This window comes from Alligator sinensis, unplaced genomic scaffold (assembly GCF_000455745.1).
Source record: "Alligator sinensis unplaced genomic scaffold, ASM45574v1 scaffold277_1, whole genome shotgun sequence".
NCBI classification, from domain to species: Eukaryota; Metazoa; Chordata; order Crocodylia; family Alligatoridae; genus Alligator; species Alligator sinensis.
The window spans coordinates 3,644,364-3,668,414 of NW_005841899.1; the positions used below are offsets into that span (position 1 = coordinate 3,644,364).

Sequence of the window (24,051 nt, forward strand, 5' to 3'; positions counted from 1 at the left end):
CTCATTTAGAATGATAGAGCTTTTTGAATATGTTTGGATTTAAAAAATTGGAAAGGTCATCTACTAGCCTTATAGCCATCCTTTCTGTTTTGGCTGGCTGAGTAGTTGTACAATTAGCCAGTGCTGCACGGTATACGGGGGAGCAGAAGAGGTTGTCCATTGTTCCCTCCCTGTATACCATTTTGGGTTAGTAATACAATTTGGTTCTTAACCTCTTTTGTCTTCCACACAAGGCTATTACAGGAATAGCAGCTATACAAGTTGACTTCATGATAGGCATGAATTTACAGGAACTCCCTTCGTGACCCTCAGCTTCCTACATCTGCATGCAGCCTTCTGTGTAGGTGCAGAATTACTTTCATGGTAGTGATTTGTGGCTAAAGTAGTCAAAATTTTATGGGTAAGACACTGTTACACTAAATCTAGAGATGGTTGGTTTCACTAATTTGTTGAGCTATCTGCAGTGAAGTAGAACTGGATTTTTACTCTTTCACACATTACAACCTGGAAACAAATGGGGTACAGCTATTAAGACTTGTAGACATCTAGGATTTTGAAAAAAGGGATACAGGTGGTATGGTGCATCATCACATAATACAGTATATATTTTTCTCCAGTTAAAAAGAAAGCAAGCTTTACTAATTTGCTAGCAGTCTAGGGCTGTATTATTCAGTTTATGGTACAAGCAAAAACTAGCAAGGCTGTGGGGGGCTGAATGCCAGCTCCAGGATGGGCAGACATCTGTTGCTGGGACGTACAACTGTTAGCCCTCAATCAGGCCATGGACAAAATTGCCTCCTGTACAGCTCCACAAGAGTTCTCCTGGCATTCTACCATGGTCCCAAAGTGCCCATCATTGTCTTTTATGCACAGCCCCTGCAACCTCAGATGATCTCTGGATCCACTCTGTCCCTTGTTATCCCACATATCCCCATTCTGAGTCCCACCGCATTGTGCCCCACACCCCTCATGCCCCCTCACTGCCTCCATAAATCCACTGATTCTTGTATAGACTCATCTTCATCATGCCTCACCTTCCTTGCCCCCTCATCATCCTCCTCTCCCCTGTCTCTCTGAGTACCCATATGTCACTGCCACCTCTCATGCATCCCATATCTATCACCCACAGTTCCTCTTGCTTCAACCCCCCCACCCCATTTCATCCCCCCTAGACCCCACCATCCCCTTCAGCTCCAAACCCCAGTTGTCCCTCACACCTTCCCATTCCCTCTACCCTTCACAGCCCCCAAGCACGGGGCAGGTCAGGAGCAGGGATGTAACTGCGCCCTCTTTCTCACCGTATGCCTGTAGCTGGCTTTCACTGCCTTCCACCTTCCGTGTACAGAAACAAACAGTTGGGGCTGATGAAGGATTTGCTTCAGCTGCTGGCAGTGCCAGTATCTCTGGATCCACCCATGACTGGCTTTATTCTGCTTTGGTTGTATCACTATTCAGCCTCCCACTGCCTCCATCATCTGCTGCAATACTTGACTCAGGAAAGGATCACTTTAGTAACTTACCACTTCAACTCACCTTTGTAACACCCTTCTGTCTCTGACTGCCTTGACACTGCATAGCTCATCCTCTTGTTATCCTTACCCCTCCCCTCCTTGTCTCTGACATGAATATTCTAGGGACAAAACTACCCAGTACAGATTTCTAGGTAGAGGCACACCTTAACTGGATATGCTGTGGGGGTCAGCAGAGAAACATTTCCAGGAGTAGATAACAGCCAGGACAATTGTAGAAAAAAGGCTAACTTGATTAGAGGAAGATCAAGGGGTTTAACACATACCAAATAAAGAGATTGACAGGAAGCAGGCAGATGATAATAATGGGCCATGAAGTCAATTGCCTTCCTCAGCTCCACATGAATAGAGATACTGCCATTCCAGCCATCCTGGGCAGTTTGTTTTAAACTTTGAGTGGAAGTAGGAATCAAAGGAGGGTATGAATGCACCCCCCCCTCCCAGATCTGTTCCAGCATTTAGGCTTCCCAAGCAGTGTCGTCATGCTGGCAAATGGGAAATCTAATTTCAAACGGTGTGCTATTGTGCTTGGCTCATAAGAAAGGCAGTATGCTCAATTTTACAAGATGGTGATTGTGAAATCTTTTTGGCAACTTGACACTTAGTGGCAAGGTGGATAGTCTGATGAAAGGGCTACATGCTGTCTGCCATGAAGTAGTATTTTGGCTTTGCCAAAAAATCCAAGGAAAAATCTTCCTAAATGTTTAACCTTTGTCTTTAATTTACTAAGGGCTAGTTTATCAATGTGAATGTTTGACAAGTAAGGTTTTATTAGTCAATATGTAGAAGGGTATCATACTCTGACCCTTGATGATTAAATGGTTTTGCAAAATAGAGTCAATTATATGAACAAAACAAACAAAAAAAAGAGACAGACTTGATTTATTGAGTGTAAGCAGTCTGCAGTGATTCTAGCATAGTGGCTGAGAAATTTGACTGATGCCAATCTGCTGGGAAAATTCACTAACCTCTTTAACACAGGTTATTTTTATTGGGGAAAAAACAACTATGGGGGTATATTAAATTAGAAGAAACTTGACATAACAATTGACTCCTTCACAAGGTTAGAATTCTATTTTTTTAAAGATTAACTGCATTTGTTGCATAATTATGCAGCAAAGGAAAGGAGAGAGAAGCCAGGCAGTGTGTGGGCTGCAAATGGAAGAAAAAATGTTGTTTTAAATTGACGTTGAAAACTGAAAATAAAGTTAACCAGGAGGTTTTGACCACATGACCTTCCACAGGAGGTTTCCAAAAAGGGCTTCATAAATTGAAATGTCATGCCCAAATGTATTCCCCATTTTCTGTGTGAAGTGAAGATAATCTTTTTGTTCCAATAGGTGTACGAACTTTCTATTAACCTTATGCTGCCAAAATTCAAAGTATAATAGAAGAGCACTGTACTTGTTTTGCACTATGAAGAGCTCTCCCACATTAAAACCGAGGGCTCTCTACTGGTTTCAGGAGGGGAAAGTCTGAATCATGGGGAAGGAACCTGATAGCACGGTGGGTTTAAGTAAAGCTCATCTCTGATAAAATGAATCAGAGCCACCTGATTTTTTTCCTTCTTTTCAATATCTTTATTATTTGTTTATATTTAACTTAGGTTTTTTAAACAGCTTGATATAGCATATGATAGAAGCAGGGTACCATGCATTATTACATAGGAGAGCCATTGGAGATTCAGGGGAAATAATTTTGAGGTGGGTACAATGTAAGGAGACTTGGGATGATTTCTGTAGCTGAGGGTGCCATGTTCTGTCACTGGAGCCCAAGGAAGCACCATGCTGACACTTTTGCTCCTACCACTGCTGAAAAGAGGCAAAAGTTACTCAGTTTTTAAAGATCTCCTGTAGGTGGCTAAAATAAAAGGAGAGCGCCTTTTTTTCTAATAGTTTTCTTTAATGGGAGGGATTTTAAAAAAATGCTGCTGCTGATTTCCTGCCTTTTTTGTTACCATCTGTGTAATCCCACAGCTGCTGGGACATGTAAAGTTGCCTTCTTGCTTGGGAAAGAGAGTGCTTCTTTTTCCACCGCTTCTCTTAATGGGCAGTTAGTTGCTAGTCTTGCAGGCTTCTGAACTTACATTTAAGAGCATATCTGTAAATATTTATACATCTGACCCCAGCTGCCCAGTACATAGAGGAATCTTTCAGTGCATGTTTAACTTTACTTTTTCAGTGGGGGGGTTGTATGTCTTTACCTGTGATAGTCAGATTTCCTATGTGTAAATCCATATTCTCTATATCACTACCACTCTTGAAAATAATTGGCTTTTTTATAGCAGATGCAGAAGAGAAGGTACATTTTTGGAGCTGAATAAAATGTTTTGTAAGACATTGTGGCAAACAGTCAGGAAGCACTTAGTTTTCAAAGGGTGCTTATATGAATTTGCTTCATTTTCTTTGCCATCTACATAGCAAGAACTATCTTTTTGCCGCTAGTGATAAGTAGGCTTGCTGCACATTACAGCATCACATTGTAGAAAATTTCCCTTTTTCTGCCCATGCCAAACCTAAGCCTATCCTGTAGATAACAGGATTTTACTCAGGGCTATCATACCTGACAAATGTGAGCATTAAATTCATACATAATTATTATGCAATAAATATCTATATTTAAAAGAGGCAAGATTATATTAGGGAAAAATTCTTAATGGCTTTCAAATTCATTTTTGCTTCTGGGCTAGCTTCTTTGTTACTCTTAGAGAAACAAACACATGAGTCTTGACTTAGGCTCAAGACTGTATTATTTGGTAGCTTGATCAGCAAGTCAGAGCGCCAGGGCCAGAAACTATAATGCAGTTTATTGAAAATTATAGTACGAGAAAACCTGCTAGGAAGAGCTGCTGCTGATTTCCCCAGCTAGCAAGCATGCTGCGAGAGCTCTGTTACTTTTCCAGAACAGGGCAAAATTAACAGTTTGCAGACCTCTAACAGCTATCTTCACAAAGAGATAAACCAGAGTTAAATATCATTATGACAGCAACACACAAATGAGCAGGCTGTGCTCAATTATTGTGAATTTGAGTGTGCCCATGGGGCAAGACTTGTTTTGCATTTGACCAACAGTAGGGGGTTTGGTATCCCATGGTTCCTTGCTGTTGTGTTTCTTTCAGTGCACTGTGGGATACTCCTGAAGTTTATGTTGATCTATAGGAGTGTAGGTGCTTCTAAGTCTCCAACTTTAGCTTCAATGAGTCAGCTACAAATAAATCCAAAATTCACCTAGGCTAGTGATTCTGAACTGCAGACGCGTCATCCCAGGATGCGTGCCCCAACGTCCTGGGATGGCTTGAGATCCTTTCAAGGGTGCTATGGGGTGCCACACAATGTGAGCATTGTTAGGTATGCAAATATGATTCACAGGATAAACTCAAAAGTTTTAAATAAGAATCCTGACCTGTTGTGGTCTTTCTGAATTCTTTGAAATTGAAGAATTACTTTTTTTATTTTCTGTAGTCTAAAACAAGTGAAAACTAAGAGCTGGCATTTTCCAAGGCATGCTTATCCTGCTTCTATATCTCTGTCTCTTGGCTAGCCCCAGTCTTGGGTGCTCTGTGGGCAGTGTGCATGAACTGTTAAGGCACCTGTAGCCTTAATGACTATTTATGGCCTCTGACCTCCCATACAGCTATGCCCATGCCTTGCAGGTGTTACCAGTTTTCATTGGAAAGAGCCTTAGTCCAATGTCAGGTTTCCCTAGGCCTTTATGCTCTTGTCAAGGCCTTAGGCCCCCTGGCCTCTACCCTCTTCCCTAGCTGGGCCTTCTAGCTCAGGTCCGCCATGCTGGACTGGCTTCTGGGGCTCCAACGCTTGTTTCACCTCTTTCGGCTGTGTGGGCTCGCTGGCCCCATCTCTGCCTCTGCTCTCCCACCTCTGTGCATGCCCTTATCTGGCTCCCTTATCACTTGTGTCTGGTGATTCCTGGCCCCAGGTGTTTGCCTTTTGAGTTGATGAGTTGCCCCTCTTTCTACTAGGGCTGTGTGAAGCTTCAGTCCCTGATTCGATTTGGCGGAGATTTGGCCTGATTCAGTGGCTGAATCTCTGAATCCAAATCGAATCAGAGGACCCTTTAATCTCTCCAACTCGATTCGGAAGCGTACAAATCGATTTGGAGAGATTCTGATATTTCAGCAATTTGGACGTAGATACGGCTTTAAATTATTTTTCTACATACCTCTAGGTAGTAGGGGCTCTGAACGCCGCGGTGCTGGGGCAGATGCAGCATCCCACAGAAGCATGGGGGGCTCCCCAGCACGCTCAGCAGCAGACCCAGAAGTGGACAAGAAGTACTTCCGGTCCTCTTCTGGGTTTGCTGCTGAGCATGCTGGAGAACCCCCTGTGCTCCTGTGGGAGGGCTCTATGTGCCCCAGCACTGCAGTGATCATGAGCCATGCTGCTACCTCTAAGTATCTAGAAAAAAAAAAATTTAAAGCTGTGCCTGTGTCCGAATCGCCGATTCGCCAAAACAGCATCAAATCTTCAGATTCGGATTCGGCTAAATCGAATCAGGGACAGTGATCTCAATCAATGGGTTGAGTCGCTGTCCCTGATTTGAGCTCAATCCGAATCAAGTGAGGCCCATTTCACACAGCCCTACTGCCTACCTGGTGCTGCCATGGCTAATGAAGCAGCTTTAGACATCTTGGTCAGTGGAAATAATTGTTTAAAGTTATCAGAAGCTACTGGATGATAGTTGAATGTGCCGTCAGCTGGTTGAACACGCGTGTTCTTGCTGTCAGGTTAGCAGCAGCTGACAACTGTAGCTACCCAGGATGTTGTTTGCCTGCTGCATCCCGCAAGAGCTAGGTTGAGGATCTGGACAATGAAGGCCAAGAGACTGAGAAGCCAGAGCCCCTGCAATCTGTCAGGTGGGATATCTTTTTTGGAAGGCTTTAATTGCTTGCTTTGAGGAAAGCATGAGGATGTGCCTGAGGCTCCACGATGAGACAGTCTTAGTTCATCATCTTACTCCTGTGAAGTCACCCATGGAATCAGGTGCTACAGGAGTAAAGTTATGGACCAATAAATAGTGTGCAGTCAATTGAAAGGAGGGAGGGGTTACTATAGTAAAGACCTGTGTTCATACACTTACCTTGATGTCAGTAAAAATGCAACTGCATAACCTTTAGCCTTCAGTGATATAGGATTAGTCTACCCTAGTTAAGATTTGGAATGCAGCAATTACTGGAGAGAAACTGATAAACACAATAAATCACTCTGCTTTTAACTTGCTGTAAATTTGAATTTGCCCATACTTTATGACAGTCATTCTCAATCTTGTTAGACTCAGGACACTTCTCATTAGATTCAAAGCACCCTTCAGACTTGTTTTTGACTACAGAAAAATAATAGAGCAAAGAACTCGGAGGCTGTATTTACGTGTGCGGCAGACTGCGCAGTACCCTTGCTGCACATTTTTTCCTCGCCACTACCGTGCAGTAGCAATGAGCCACTGCACTGTAGCTCGTTGCTACTGTGTAGTAGCATTACATCACAGTTGGTGCCCGGCAATGCTATTGCATGGTAGCAAATGAGCTAAAGCTCAGTAGCTCATTGCTACCGTGCCATAGCATCTCGTGTAGAAGTGCCCAGAAAGACCACAACAGGTAAGAACATTTTTGACTGTACAGACTATATTTGAAATGTCTGTGTTTATCTTGTGAATCAGAGTAGGTGTTTGCACCCAGTGGCATCCTTAACAGGACCTCATGGCATTAGTGTGCTATGGCACCTTGGTTGACAATCTCTGCATTAAGAATATCAAAATCTGACTCTATTATTAATTTGCTGTGTAGTCACACATTTGATAGACCTCTAATTCCTATTTTCAGATTTGAAAATTATATATAATTTAATATATACAATTTTACATATATAAAACTGGTGTGCATTTGTTAAATAACTTGCTTTTTAATATTCCCTATGCAGTGGCTTTGTTACAATATTAAATCTCATAAAAGTAGTGGGGGAATGTTTGCCATACCAAAAGCCAAAAAAATGTACTTGTCATTTAAACTTCATTAAGGGATCATTTGCAAGAAGCCCCCTGAGTTAGGACACTCCGGGAAAAACAGAATAGACAGTGACATAGACAACATTTCCAAGAATAAATGAAGAGCTCTACAAGCTTTTCTACTGCTGTATAGCTGTCACTTTGCTCGACAAGGTGTCAAGACTATGAGAAAATTGCTCTGCTTCAGACGCCCTTCAATGACTTTAGTGCTCTGTGATGTCTGTGATGGAGGATCCTTGAGAAATGACTTCTTATTTCAACTCTGACATGATCATCTACCCTTAGAAATTTAGATTTTGGGAAGGGAAAAGTGCTGCTCATTACAGGGGATTGTTAGTATTTAATTAGTGGATGGATAACCTATTTTATGGAAGTGCCTTCGAAGTTTTTTTCAAAAGCCATTAGAAAAGTAAACACTTATGTATAAAAGAGCAGACCAACTGTAATGAGGGTATACTAGTCATAAAAATACTGTAGTAAAAAAGGAACCATTTTTCCTTCATGGTTCCAGTCATCATTATTACATCTTGCTCTATCATTTTCTAGGAGGAACCTGCTTTTTGTCTTCTTTCCTTTCCAGTTCACCTTTGCTCTCCATTTTTGAAAAGCCTCTTTAGGATTGACCAGAGGCTCTGATCCTCCACCTTCAATCATAAGAGAACTTTTCTGATGCATAGCAAAAACACCCATTTAGAGAAGTTTATTAATTGAAACATGGAGAAATAAATAATCCCAAAGGACAAGATTTGGACCACCTAGACCATTATTTTGGCTCCTTAACGCTTAGCTAAAAAAAAGTCTACCATATCTCCCATGGACATGGAAAGCAGTTCTCCTAACATTCTTCTACCTTGAAAAACTCCCTCTCTCTTTATACCCTATGGTTTCCAATGGACCCAAATATTAATATACTATTGCGTCTTTTAGTGGGATCTTCTGTAACCTCTCAAATCATCTCAGCTGAAAGAGATGCTTGCCTATCCTAGTGCTTTCTTGTATTAGAGACAATAAAAGGGCCATATGAAGGGCAACTTTGGATTTCTGAAGTGATCATCACTCCTATGCACTAAGGAGGTCTATACTCATATAAGTCCTGGTCTAGCCAACAGACAGATTAGGTTATTTGAGAAAGAATCAAAGTATTTCATTTGCTGTAGAGATTGATCAATCTGTCTGGTTATTGTCTCACGTAACAGCCTTTTTTGTCACTTATGCATAGTTTTCAATCCTATGTCATGTGCAGTACAGGGGTTTGAACTGACCTAAAACATAACAAATGTCATTGACTGGGTCAGACATCAGACTGGGTCAGATAAGTCCATCTTGGCCAGTATCATGTGTCACATAGTGGCAGAGAGTGGGTGCTGAAAGGGAGAGATATCTGTGATATAAAAGCATGGTGGGATTTTCCAGTCCAGTCTCCTCACCAGCCCTCCTATTGAAGTGGAGTCAATGCACCTTGCATTTAATAGTTATTGCATAAACCAGGTGGACAATAGCAGTGAAGTTTCAGTGGAGCAAGGGTCCAGGTTAGAAAATGAAGCCTTTCAGAACAGCAGCCCTCTTACTGAGTCATACACACCCTAGCTTGTTTTCTTCTTCCATATCCCAAATCTTTTTCTTTTTTGGCTGGCAGGAGGCCAACTTTGAACGAAGGCTGGTGAGAGTATTGAATAATGCCTAACCTGTGGTGTGGTGGTTAAAGCCCTGTGTTGGAGAGTCAGGGGTGTAAATTCATACCTTCTCTCTGGGTGGGGTGGTCCTAGAATCTGAGTTTCCTGGCATAGTACCCAGGCTACTGGGCTAAACTATAGGAGGCTCTTCTTCTTCTTCTGGTGTCTGGTGCCTGAGGGTCACAGGTTTTAGGTGGGTGTAGTTTTGTAAATTATGCTTGCACAGCTGAGGCTTGAGTGAAACCTTTACTTGTCTGGAATTCTCCATAGCCCTTTGGAGGCTTATACACACACAGTGCGTGTAGAGTAAGATTGCAAACTGTGCCTAAGTGTCGAAAATCATTGTTATTTTGTGGCACCAAGTACAAGGTTAAATATAGACTGTTTCAATAAAAAAAGAGTACAGTTTAATATAGAAATTGGAATCTGAGCAACATCAGACTCATTGCAGAGAATTTAACAGTATTTCATCTCCATTGCAAGTTTTAGGGACTGGCTTGAGCTTTTGTGATAGCTGCAGGTGTATTGCACACCTGGTTCTTTTTTGACTGATATGGAGATTAAAAACTGATCATTATGGCAACCGCCCCCTCTCCCAGCAATGTGGCATTCCAGTTTCAGTTATAGTGTGCTTAAATAGGATGATGATTTCAACAAAAATCTCATTGCCTGAAATATAGACAGGATTGTCCTTACAAATATAATGTATAAGGATTTAGTGAGATAAATTATTATATTTGATTTAAAACTAAATAAGATGAAAGAAGGAATTCTTGTACCATCTATGAATGTAGCATATAGAATTTTACTCAAAGCAAGCATTCTATGCACAAATTATAGATATCTAGTATATTATCAAGCTGTTGCATAGTAATGGTAATATAAATTACCATTGTTTCCACTGGAGTTATTTTGTGGTAACCCAGTTTAATGAAACACACCAGCAAAATGCATCAACGCTATCATTTTTTTCACTTGTAAAACAATTATCAGAGACTACTTATTAGCTATTATGAATGCAGTTAATATACTTGCTGATTAGCTAGATTAGAAGACCTATTAATTGTAAACTTCAGCTGTGAAATACTACAGAGAGCTTTCTTGCAGAAATATTGATTTCAGATGCACACATTGGAATTCTTTTATAATTTGCTGGTTGGGACAACATGATACTGACAACTTCAAGTTTAATAAGTTTATGGCATTAGATTTAGTACAATTAGACTTATTCACTTCTGCAGTGGTATTCTAATAGTAGGACTGGGTAAAATACAGAGCTGTTTGTAAATCATTTCGATTGTCAGTGGCTTTCCTGTAATTATTGACTCCCTCTAATGTTAGCTTTTAAATTATAGGAATGTTAGTATAGTGAGTGCCAGTAGGTGAACTGCTTCAAGGTAGAGGTTTTGTTTTCATTAAGGTTGAGCTCAGGAAAAAATCCCTAAAGGAAAACTGTAAGAACTTCAAGGAGGCTTTCAATTGGGGAACATGAGTTCTGAACTTGAGTGATCTTCTTTTACCACTAAAATGGTGTTGTTGACGAGAGTATTCTCAACTCTATCCCACAACACCCAGAGATGATCTCAGAATTCTTCCAACCCTTGATGAGGTGAGGAAGGCCATCAAGCAGATGAAGAGTAACAAAGCACCTACAGCTGATGGAATCCCTGCTGAAAACTTCAAGCTGGGGGAAGAGGAACTCACATGCCATCCTCATATTAAGGATCTGGAATGATAAGGAAATCCCAGATGACCCGAGGGACACCATGATCATGACAATCTTCAAGAAAGGAGACAAGTCCAACTGTGGAAACTACAGATGGATTGCCTCTCTGTCTACCACAGATCATTGTGAGAGCCCTCCTGAACTTGCTGAAGAGCTGCTTTTAGAATCCCAGAGTGGGGGTTTAGGTCATTGAGAAGCACGACTGCCATGATCTTCACTACTTGCCAACTGCAGGAAAAATGTCAGGAACAACATAAGCCTTTCTACCTGGCTTTCTTTGGCCTTCAAGAAGGCTTTGACTGTCAACCGAGAAACGCTGTGGAGGATCCTACTGAAGTACAGATGTCCACTGAAATTTGTCACCATTCTTTGCCTGCTCCATAATGGTATGCAAGCAGTGGGTCTCAATAATGAATCTATCACAGATCTCTTTGAGGTTAAGATAGGAGTTAACCAAGACTGCATTATAACTTGAACACTCTTTTCAATATTCCTTACTATGATGATACATCTGACAACAAGCTTCCAGTCAGAGTGGAGCTAAACTCCACTGGGATTCAATGGGATTCAATACTGACAAGTACAAGGTGGTGCACCTGGGGAGGAAGAAGCAGCAGCATACCTACAGGCTGGGGAACTCCCTTCTCGTCAGCACAGAGGCAGAAAAGGATCTTGGAGTCATTATTGATTCCAAAATGAACATGGGCCGACAGTGTGGGGATGCAGTCAGTAAGACTAACCGCACCTTGTCATGCATCCACAGATGCATCACGAGCAGGTCCAAGGAGGTGATCCTTCCCCTCTGTGCGACACTGGTCAGGCCGCAGTTGGAGTACTGCGTCCAGTTCTGGGCGCTGCACTTCAGGAGGGATGTGGACAGCATCGAGAGGGTCCAGAGGAGGGCCCCCCACATGCCAGGGGGCAGCAGGGCAGGCCCTACAAGGAGAGGCTATGAGACCTGAACCTGTTCAGCCTCCACAAGAGAAGGTTGAGAGGGGATCTGGTGGTCATCTACAAACTGGCCAAGGGGGACCAGCAGGCTATGGGAGAGTCCCTGTTCCCCTGAGCGTTATTGGGAGTAATGAGGAATAACGGCCATAAGTTGACCAAGAGTAGATTCAGGCTAGATATCAGGAGGCACTGCTTCACAGTCAGGGTGGCTAGGATCTGGAACCAACTTCCAAGGCAAGTGGTGCTCGCTTCTACCCTGGGGGTCTTCAAAAGGAGGCTAGAGAGACACCTAGCCGGGGTCATTGGACCCCAGCATTCTTTCCTGCCCATGGCAGGGGGTCAGACTTGATGATCTGCTCAGGTCCCTTTTGACCCTACCTACTATGAAACTACTGAATAAATGGCAAACTGTTTAATTTCAGCTGATTCTGAGCCAAAACCAAGACCACCCCAACCTCAGTCACTGAGTTTCAGTATGCTGATGATGCTATAGTGGGTGCTTACTCGGAAGCAGACGTTCAATTACTGATGTCTTTATTGAGGCATATGAGAAAATGGGACTGATCCTTAACATTTAAAAGACTAAGGTTCTCCATCAACAAACACTTAATGAGCACTCTCCAGCTCCAGTAATTTAGATTCATAGTGAGAACACTGAGTATTTCCCATACCTTGGAATCCATCTCTTGCAGGAGGTTGACATTGATGAAGAAACCCAGCAATGCCACAGATGTTCAAGTGCAGCCTTCGGACACCTGAAGAAATGGGTGTTTGAAGATTGCAACATCAGATCTGAAACCAAGCATGGTTTATCATGCAGTTGTGGTTTATCATGGTTTATCAAGCAGTTGTGATACCCATACTACTGTATAGAGCTGAGACATGGACAATGTACAGGAGACATCTCACATTGCTGGAGAAGTACCATCAATACTACCTGTGGAAGAATCTTTGAATCCAGTGGGAAGACAGATGCACCAATGCATCTGTTAGCATCTTCTCGCAAACCAACACCACGATCATCTAGGCAATGATCATCTGACATCAACTTTGTTGGGCCAGCCACATCATCTGAATGTCCGACTCCAGATTACCAAAACAAATTTTAATCTCCCAGTTCAGTCAAGGCATACCCTCAAGAGGAGGGCAGAGAAAGCACTTCAAGACATCCCCAAGGCTAACTTGACAAAATGTAACATCAGCTCATGGGAGACTATCACCTACTGTTAGCTACAAAGGACCAACTCACGGGATCATAATAAATTCTAGTTGATTGAGCGGGATGTGAAGTTACCAATAAAATCATAAATGCAAACTTTGAGTTATGGGTGGTACTGGTCAGCTTAGCGTGTGCACGCGCGCGCGCGCGCACACACACACACACACACACACACACACACACACACACACACACACACACACATGCACGCATTCACTCATTCAAACTCATATGGCATAGTGTGTAGTGGCTGCTGTAGTGATTGTGAGCACTGGTGTCAGTATATCTACCTATGTGAGGGCCTGGAGTCTGCTGTTGATGGTCAGCTTCCTTCAAGGTGTTGTCTTCTCCAGAAGGTCGCCTGCTTGTCCTTCTGTCTCAGTAGGACAGGTGCTGGATGAGAAGGTGCCACTGAGGGTCATGCTTCATTACCTTTTATCCCTTTCTGGCACACTTGTGTGATCCCCAGCATCATCTTGGCTACCCAGTCTGGAGGTCGCTGTTCCACATGGGTCTTGAGTAGTACCCAACAGCTGCTAGTCACAGGGGTCTCTGCCTGCTGGTACCTGAAGTTTCGGGAGTCCACCCTTGACTTATTGACTTAATGGCTGTATTGTCATGAGTTACAGGAATAGTCCATAGGGTGAGTGCTCAGTTCCAGGAATCAGTTCTTTACCTTGATTAGCTTAAAATGAAGTTCCTTTGGCTAGGCTATTGTCTACTGACGATCATCATTCACTCGCATTCACTCGACAGATTTTATCACTTAACAATTACAATTTCAATACAGATTTAACAATGATCCAGGGTGCAACTTCATTCTATAGGGAGTACATTCCTTAAGAGTTTAAAAGTAGAAAATATAAAATACAAAATGCCATGGTGAAGATGAGACAGATGAAATATGAAAATGCACTGTGAGAAATATATAAAATGCAGTGTGAGGTAGTGAGGATTAAAGGCTACTGGGGACAGTAAATGAGTTAGTGTTAGCACAGGATATATTTACAGTCTTTGCAGTGGATATTTTAGTTCTTTTGTTTTCTTTAGTGACACTGAGCTTAATTGATATGTAGATGTAGTTTCTAGGTTGGAGTGGGAGTGGCAGAAGCAGTGTGCTACGGACCAAATCAAGAACTCAGAGCCACCCGCTGCATACAGAAACATCTGCCCAAGCCACAACTGAGTCTGTCAATCCTGGATAGGCCTTGTCAGCCATTTTCAGACCCATAAATAATACAGTTATTGAAGACAATCATCGTCGACTGTGAGGAATTGCTGCTGCTGATGAGCAGAAACTAGCATAATTCAACCTCACTATGTATGGGCAATACGTTTTTTCTTCCAGGAATGGGGGAAAGATGGAGGGACTGATCAGCTGACACACTGTGATTGTTCAGTTGGTCAGTGGCATTTTTGAGCCACCAAATCTTATCCTGTCATTGGGAAGAGAATGTAGGGTCATGCTACCTCCTTAGACACACAAAAAATGGAAGAGGGGATTGGCAACAACCTCAGAAGGGAGCAATATTTTCATGTGTAGCAGGACAGGGAGAATGTGCAAATTTCCTTTGTCTCAGAAGTTAAACATATAGCATCCCTTCTTGTGACCTAAAGTTTTGTGTTTCCTAAAGGACATAAAGAACCTATGCTGTTGGCAGCTGGGCATTGGCATGTCCCATGATTCCCACTCACTATGCTGTACACATTACTGTAGGAGGAGGATGACTAGTAGACTAATAATAAATAGCTTGATGTGTGGCAGCACCAATGATGAGGATTTGAAGTATTTAAAGTGATAAAAATAAAACGAGATTAAGAAAATAATCTGAGTTGTGATGTTTTGGAGGGTTGGGGGAAAAGACTAAGAGATCAAATCTGTATCAAAATTTTGGTGCCGCTTTGAAATTCACTCTTGCAGATGAAATGTAGGATTATTTTTATTACAGTCGTATTATTCATGAATATGTAAATCATGTTAAAGCTGAATGATCTTTTACCAGTGTTAGATTATGTTGTCAATTCATAAGAATTGCATCGTGTACATTTTTGTTTGCTTGTTAATGATACTACCATATTTAATTAATAAGCACCTAAAGAATAATTTAGTGAAAAGAAATAGCAAAGATGGATTTTTGTCAAAAGTTGTCAAATTTGTTAAACCAATCCAATTTCTCCTTTGAGGAAGTTACTTGTAGGTAAAGGGCCTTGTAGGTAAAGGGCTCTGCAAGATCTGCCCTAAGCCCAGTTCTGCTCATTAACAACTTGGAAGATTACATAAAAAGCACACATAAAACTTCCAGATCAGCAAATTTGCAGTGTTACATTTAGGACGGAGGAGTAAACTGAACAAAAACAAAATGGGGAAAATGGCAAAGCAGTCTTAAAGGCATACCTTTCTCTCCTTGTACCCCATAACACATCTCATTTTTAAAATACATATGGGGCCATGAGGGGTCTCACAGGACATGTAGCATTCATTGTATCTAGATCATTATAAGCATTACTGTGATGGATTAAAATTAGACTCTGTTCTGATTAGTTGCATGATAATACTTACTATGATCTCAGCCTGTTCTGGGCAGGGTTGGCTATGTCTCCCCACCTTTCCAGTCCACCCCCACAACACTAACTCCAACCCAAGTTACCACAGCTTCCATGTCCACCCGTGATGAAGTGCAACTCCAGCCTCCATGCCTGGAGCCTGCACCCTTTTTGCCATGTACCCAGCAATGCCCAGCAGACAGAGGGAGGCATGGAGAGCTGAGCCCAGGAGAAGGTGTTGCTTCTGCCACTGAATCAACACCTTCCACTGGGTCAGGGGGGTAAGCTGGGTCTCTGCCTCTGACAGTCTTAAGCCAGCTCTGGTTCAAGACTCTGGTGACCTAAGGGGGCTGGGACTGACAAGCAGCTGATTATCGGTCCCAGCCCCGCTACCAACGCAGAGCTGGTTCAAGACTGATTCAGTGCGAGGGCGGGACTAGCAACCAGCTAATTGTTGGTTCCCAGCCCTGGTACCACACGAGAGCTGGTTCAAGTCTCCAGTGTGCTTTGGGGACTGGACTGACAGTCTGCTGATTGTTGATCCTGGCCCTTACACTGGACTGGTTCAAGACTGGTGCAGTGCTGGGGCTGGCACCAAAAATCAGCTGATCATCAGTCCCAGTCCTGGCATTGCACCAGAGCCAGTTCAGGACTCCTATATGGTGCTGGAGTGAATCTAGATATCCTTCAGGTTTTTAATCTTTTACTTTTAAGTAAAGTCCAGCCTCGCCACCTCACAGAAGTCTTGAACTGGGTCTGGTGTAATGTGGGGGTTAGGACCAACAGTTGGCTGATTGTCAGTCCCAACCCCCACACCACACAGGAGTCTTCAAAGTGGCTTTAGTGAGCTCTCAGTCCTGGTACAGCATGGGAGTCCTGAACCAGCTCTAGTGCAATTTGAACTTTCATTATCTCCCTGTAACAGTCCAATGAGAGCTGAACATCTGTTATTTTGTGTGACACTCCTCTCTCAGAAAGTAACTTTACTACAATACAATTGTGTTTAGTCTGTGTTTTACTACTTGAATGCTCGGACGCTTGTGTTTTAAGTACGGTTAAAGTGTTGTAAGTGTAACGTGCAACATGGCCCTAAGGCTCTTGCAAATTTATGTTCCACTGGGCATGTCTACATGAGATGCTTCGCTGCACATAGCATAGTTTACTGCACAGTAAGCATGTTCGTCTATATATGTACATGCTTACTACACAGTAAACATTGCTAATTGTGAGTACATTTGCTGCCTGCAAATGCAAGTAGCAAATTTACCTTTGATTAGTAATGGCACAGTAGCACTCGTATAGACGCTTGACCAGGAGTAAATTAGCTCCCAGTCATCTGTCCCCCAGGGAGTGGAAAATTGCTGCCTGCCCCTGGGAGCTGCCCTCTGCCAGGGTGGGCTCCACCACTTGAGGAGCCCACTGTGGACTATGTCTCTCTGCCCCAGCAGCAGGGAGCTCCAAGGCCCCCGCTCTGAGATTGCTTTTGGAGAGTGGGGGGCTGGGAGATCCTCAGCCTGCACCCTGCATGCAGGGTGGGAGCTGGGAACTGTCCTGGTCAGGGGCGGGTTCCAGCCCTGTGCCCTGATTGGGTGATTGAGGCATGAGGCTTGGAAAGAGCTGCAGGGTGGGGGTAGGTCCCAGCCCCCTGCCTAAATCTACCTGCTCAGCTCTCATGAGTTTCTGGCCCTCTTGAGCCAGAAAGAGGAGAAGTAAAGTGGAGAAGGAAAAAGCCTTGCTAGAAAGGCTGTCATGCTTATGAGTACTTAATCCTTAGATATAAGAATCAATATAGACAAATTACAGAGGTGGGCAGATGAGAATAGGATGGAATTCAATGCAGACAAGTGTAAGGTGCTGCATCTAGGGAGAAGGAACCAGCAACACACCTATAGGCTGGGGAACACCCTTCTTGTCAACACGGTGACAGAGAGGGATCTTGGAGTCATTGTTGACTCCAGGATGAACATGAGCCGCCAATGAGAGGAAGCGGTAAGTAAGGCTAACCTCCCCTTGTCGTGCATCTACAGATGCATCACAAGCAGGTCCAGGGAGGTGATCCTCCCCCTCTATGTGGCGTTGGTCAGGTCGCATTTGGAGTACTGCATCCAGTTCTGGACGCCGCACTGCAAGAGGGTTGTGGCTAGCATTGAGAGGGTCCATAGGAGGGCCACTCGCATGGTCAAGGGGCAGCAGGCCAGGCCCTACAAAGAGAGGCTAAAGGGCCTGAACCTATTTAGCCTCCACAAGAGAAAGCCGAGAGGGGATCTGGTGGTCATTTACAAACTAACCAGGGGGGACCAGCGGGAATTGGGAGAGGCTCTGTTCCCCCTGGGCACCACCCGGGGTTACTAGGAATAACGGCCACAAATTGTTAGAAAGAAGGTTCGGGCTGGACATCAGGAGACGTTACTTTACAGTTAGGGCTGCCAGGCTCTGGAATGGGCTCCCAAGGGAGGTGGTGCTCTCTCCTACCTTGGGGGTCTTCAAGAGGAGGCTGGGCAGATATTTGACTGGGGTGATATGACCCCAGCACCTGTTCCTGCCCAGGGCAGGGGGTCAGACCTGATGATCTGTTTAGGTCCCTTTCAACCCTAAGTACTATGATACTATGGATATTTGGAGAAGGAACAGGAAAAATTCTGTGGCAAATAGATTTTTTTTTTAATGACATTTATTCCAAACTGCTCTAAGTTTTGGAGTGTTAGGACCAGGCCTGAGGTGATGTATTAGAGGGTGGAGAGTGGATGATGCAGTATGAAAAGTGATGGATGGGTAGTTATGAGATTTTACGACTGCCTTTAAGACTCATAAAATTGGCCTCATGGCAGCAAAAACACTTACTTAGCTTTACAGAGGAGAGATGCAAAAATCAGTTTCAGATACAGCAGGATACAAGTACAGTTTCTTAATGCATGATAGCGTGGTGGTATGTGTGCGCACATACTCATATAATTTATGGTTTGAAGTTAGGTAATGGAGTTGTGAATGGAAATTAATCCTCATCATTATTTGCACTCCATTGATCTCATGGTGATGTGTTCTTTCAGAACAATTTTTCTTTACTTCAGTCTTAGTTAATAGGATAAAATGAGGAAAGATTGATTATGGCAGGTTGTTCACAAAAGAGTGATAGTTGCTTACCCTGCTCATTCATAGGTAGGAATCTTTAGAAGGTATCAAGAGTAAGGTATTTACAGTATCCTTAAAGTCCTTTTGCTTGCTCTGTGTTGTTCAGCATTTGCTTCAAATGAGCATGACAGCGTCACCATTTTGTAAGCAGTACAAATCTTCCACGGCCTTTTTTTGTGCAGCTGCTAACCAATAGCAAGATAGAATCCATGATGCTTTGCTTTTCTCTACCATTTTTCTCAGCACCATAATCATTGAGATGGCTCTTATGAATATTTCCTGACAGTAATTTGTACAGTGCAACATTTTATCCGAAGGTCGTTTAGTAATCTGCAGAGTTTCTGTAAAATAAAGATGATAAAGGCTGTGTTAGATAAAATTATAAATATTTGATTTCCTGCAAAAACAGGCAACACATTCCACTCAGACAAGGAAATAAGCCATTTTCTAATACTGTGTGATGTTTATCTACATACTTGTATCTGATAAAGAGAATAAAAGCACCAACATCTTACTACCATATGCAGCATTTATTTTCTATATAAAATGTCCTGATTGAGTATAAGAGCTCTTTGAAGCCAGAAGGCATAGACAGAGAAAACATATTACAAGATGTGTACCAATACAGGGATTGTTAAAAGATCAAAATAATGAGGAGTAAAACAAAGGAACATCAAAGCTTTTCAGGCTAAATCTTTTTACCTTGATGAAGAAGAAGGGGGAGGATGGCTAGATCAATGGGAAATGGCCCAATCACCTCGAAGTTAAAAGCAACAGAGCCTTTCCATCCTAATGTTTACAATGTACAGGAACCACTAGAACATCTCAATAATTGAGTTCCAAATGCTTTGACATACTCAGACTGTATTTAACAGGCATGCAGAAAGAGTAGAGATCATCTTTCTGAAGCAAACTCCTCTTTAAATTTAACAGGAAATAGATTTTTATTTTGTCTTTCATCCCCCTGATTACGTTCACCTCTCTTTGGTCCTCCGTAGATTTCTTTCATCTCACATGTAGGGTATGGGATCTAAGCAACTATTCATGGTGAATCTATTTTGGTCCTTTTTTAAATGATGGATCATCATTAAACAGAACATAGTAGATGAAAGAAGTTAGAGGAGAACCAAACTGTGCCAGGTCTTACTTAGGAGGATGAAAGACATAATGAGAGGCATAATGAGGGGCGATCTCTTCTCCGAGTTGAAGATGGGCCTTTCCAGGTACTGTTTTTTTTTCAGTCGTTCAGGGATGTTCAGAGATACTGTTTTCCCAACATTTTAAAAATCATAGTTACAAGCATTTGGTTCTGACTTTCTCAGAGACAGTTAAAACCTTACACAAAAGAAAAGCTGAGCCCAGTTCTGCAGCCCACTGTCCATGGGTATCTTCTGTGCTAGGTGATGCTCTGTGTGGACAGTGCTATATATTGGCCCAATAACCCATGATTGCCATGATCAGTGGTATCATCACCAATTGTTTGTGTATAGACCCAGTCATGAAGCCCTCAGGCTCACTGGATTTGAGTAGAGTATGCCCACTGTCTGTAGCCCAGGCACATGTCCAGGCTTATATGCCTTGTCTGAGCCCTCCTCGTGACATGAAAGGTTGCTGCCCAGGGGCTCTAGATCCCCATAATCAGCACCTGAGACCTACCACAATTCTCTCCAGTTACTGGCTCTGCTCTCCTAAAGCTCCACCTACTCTGGGAGGCATTCTGGGCTACTTGTCTGACTCCTTTGGGTTAGTATTGCAAGAAATCAAGGATTCTGGCTGTGCAAAGGAGTTTCTGAACCATAATGGCTTTATTCTTAGAAACATTAGACAGAAGTCTTGGGGTGCACCTTTCTCTAATCTGATCTCACATCTACTGTTTGTAATGCAGTAGAGACATCAGCCAAGAGCCAAGCTGAGGCATTTGTTCAACACATAACACAAAATAGAGTTCAGAATTTGATACATATTCACCCTGTCGCACAAAATAGTTGCCGACTTGCACCTATTTCTTAAACAGTCTGTAACTGTACTGCTGTTTGTGTGAGTTACAATCATGTATGGGTTGGACCTGTTGACATTTTTTTTTTTTTTTTTACCTAGACTGGTAAAAATTTCAACTTTTTGAGCATTTCACGTTTCACATAGAACCTCTGTGGATGACATTAATATACAGACAGAAGGATGCCTGTGCTGGGTTAAACCAGAAATCTTGTTAACTCAGTATCCCATCTCAGCAAATGACCACAGCACAAAACATTTCATTATGAGCAATCAGTGAATATCTTGCACAATATCCCCTGTTTCTTTTTCATTCTCTCTGGTGTTTGGTTGTTTTATGTCCTGAAACATGAGGACAGTATATAACCATTAGTATTATACACTAATTTGCATAACTATCAATATTTTTATAATTTATGTGTGATCTTTTTATATTTTAACTTCTCAGCCACAACTATATACAGTAGCAGTGAATTCTACAGATTGTGTATTGTGTAAACCAGCATTTTTTTATCAGTTTTAAATTTTTGCTGCCTTACAGATTAATTGAATGTTCCTTTGTTCTTGAATTATGAGGCATGATGAAACCAATTTACTATCTAGTTTTCATTATTTTCTGTACTTCTCTCATGTTCCCTTTTTATTAATTTCCTCTATTCTAAACAGTCACCTTCTCTTCAATGTTAGACTCATTCAATTACTTTGCTTTCTTAAAAATGCAATACAATTACTTGTTGTGTTTCTGTTTTTTTCCATAGGTAATGAATGTCAAAGTAATTTTTGCTTATTCTGAGCTTGTCATAATTTATCAATAGTAACATACATTTCTAGAAAAAATTACTTTAATCAAGACTGTACATCAAAATGATCACCACATACCAGGAAATTTTAGCCCAGCCAAAGATGAGAAATGTATTGAAAAAGGGTTTCTATACTTGTCATTTGCTTGATTTGATGCTTTGTAGTAGAACAGTAGAGATTTTTTCTCCAACAAGTTGCAAAAATGATTTTCATTCTCTGTTCATGGTGACATCCCTTAAATGGGATAGATGAACTCTGGCCAATTCAGGAGAGAGTAATTATAGACATGGGAAATTTTAGCCACACATTTTAGATTGAAGAGTTACAATTTATGTACCTTTTGAACAAAAGGCAGTGGCTAACTCATTCTTGCTGTAAGTGGCATAACAATGGAGGTAAGGATCCATTTTAACTAAACAGTAGCAAGAAAACACATAGATGCTCTTTAAGTTAATATGGTATTCTAGGAGGGTTTTACCCCTAGAATTATCTTTAAAAATTGGCTAATTAAACACCAATTTTTTAAAAATGGAAATGTAGGATTAGGGTCTTCACACCATGATTTTGTTTATCAGCACGCTGCCAAATATTGCCTAACGAGAAGATGCCTACAAAGAAGCTTGGCAAGGGCTCGAGTGTGGTTTTCTTTTCCCCATCCTTCTTTGACACTAATGAGGGACCATGTATTAGGAGACTAAATGATCTCCTCAGATTTTTGTGATAATGGAAAGGAGAACAGCTGTTATTGAGATAACACTGCCCATCAGCTCTGCATTTAAAATTTTATTTTATTTTAGAATAGTCTGTTGAATTTCAGAATAATTGAACAACAGAGGATCAATTGCCATTCAGAAATACTGGAATCTTTAGAATAGATAGAATAGACATTTTAGATCAACTGTATAGTAATTGGTGATGCCTTTGAAGGTTGTATGTCACCTAAATATGAAAGATATTTAGTGGTACCACCAACGGTGTCCAGTGATATTTACTGTTGTTTTCTATGACCAAGGGCAAAAATAGCTTGGGGCTATTTTTTGATATGTCATTTTGGAGGCACTACTTCTAAGAGCAATGTCGGATTTGTCTTGGTTGTGTAATGATGATGTTTTAGCCATGACGGTCCAGATATTATGTGAGAAGTATGGATTTCTTAGGGTGATATCTTTTATTGCACCAACTATGTAATTGGGTTAGAGTTAGACAAAGTTGACATTCTTCGTCAGATCTGATCACAGTGAGCCAGGCACAGCATAGTAAAGAACAGCGCTGGGAGAATGTGAGAGAAATCCCCAGGGGTGACAGGCACACAATTAGCAAAAGAAAATAAGCTCTTTTGTATGGCATCAGATATTAACTTCATAGTTTCATAGTTGGTAGGGTTGGAAGGGACCTGAGCAGATAGATCATCAAGTCCGACCCCCTGCCATGGCAGGAAAGAATGCTGGGGTCAAACGACCCAAGCAAGGTGTCTCTCTAGCCTCCTTTTGAAAACCCCCAGGGTAGGGGCGATCACCACTTCCCTTGGAAGTTGGTTCCAGATCCTACCTGCCCTGACTGTGAAGTAGCGCCTCCTCATATCTAGCCTGAATTTACTGTCCATCAACTTATGGCCGTTATTCCTTGTTACTGCCAGTAGTGCTAGGGGGAACAAGGACTCTCCCATTGCCTGTTGGTTCTCCTTGGCAAGTTTATAGATGGCCACCAGATCCCCCCTCAGCCTTCTCTTGTGGAGGCTGAACAGGTTCAGGTCCTGTAGCCTCCCTTCATAGGGCCTGCCTTGATGCCCCCTGATCACGTGAGTGGCCCTCCTCTGGACCCTCTCGATGCTGTCCACATCCCTCCTGAACTTCCAAATATATGAGCTACTGTTTGGTATTATTGCCCAACATGCGGATTCCATCTGCCCTGTCTGGGCATTTGTAAAGATTGTAGCTTTTGATTAGTGCTGTGCTGTTTGTTGGACACTGCATTCACACAGGGCTGTCTGATAAGATGTTCATCTTGTGAAGTCTTGTTTTGAAGCATCGAGGTCCAGATCTCAGTGTGTTCAGCTTGACCCACGCTTCTCTGTCAAGGTCTGCCCAATGGGGTACTTGTTTGGTGTTGGTATAAAATGCTGTAGGAATAGATCTGACCTTTCCCAGCAGATGGCACACTCTGTTGCTGCCCATAGGTTTGGTTCAGCTTCCCCAGTCTCTTCCAGGAGTCTGTGGGCTTCATGTATAAACAGTTAATGACTTTTAAGCCTCTTAAGCTTCCATCTATTTGGGTCTTCAGTTAACAGTTGATAGAGTAGGTGATTTTCATCCTCTCTTGCCTCTATTGCCAGTAATGATGTTAGGGTCTGTCTTCTTGTATGACTTGGTCTGTTGCCCAAGAGTACATCTCTGTGTGTAGAAGTCATGCAACCTGCTGTCTCTCTCAGCACACTGTTAAGTACAGTGTTGAGCTTTTAGGTGTGAT

The 24,051-nt window shown here is 42.3% G+C and overlaps 1 protein-coding gene across 1 annotated transcript in view; it reads left to right on the top strand.

Annotated features, from left to right (window-relative positions):
* The window catches only part of THSD7B (thrombospondin type 1 domain containing 7B), a 685,311-nt gene that overhangs the window by 371,373 nt on the left and 289,887 nt on the right, over nucleotides 1-24,051 (top strand). The gene's annotated exons all lie outside the window — the stretch shown is intronic.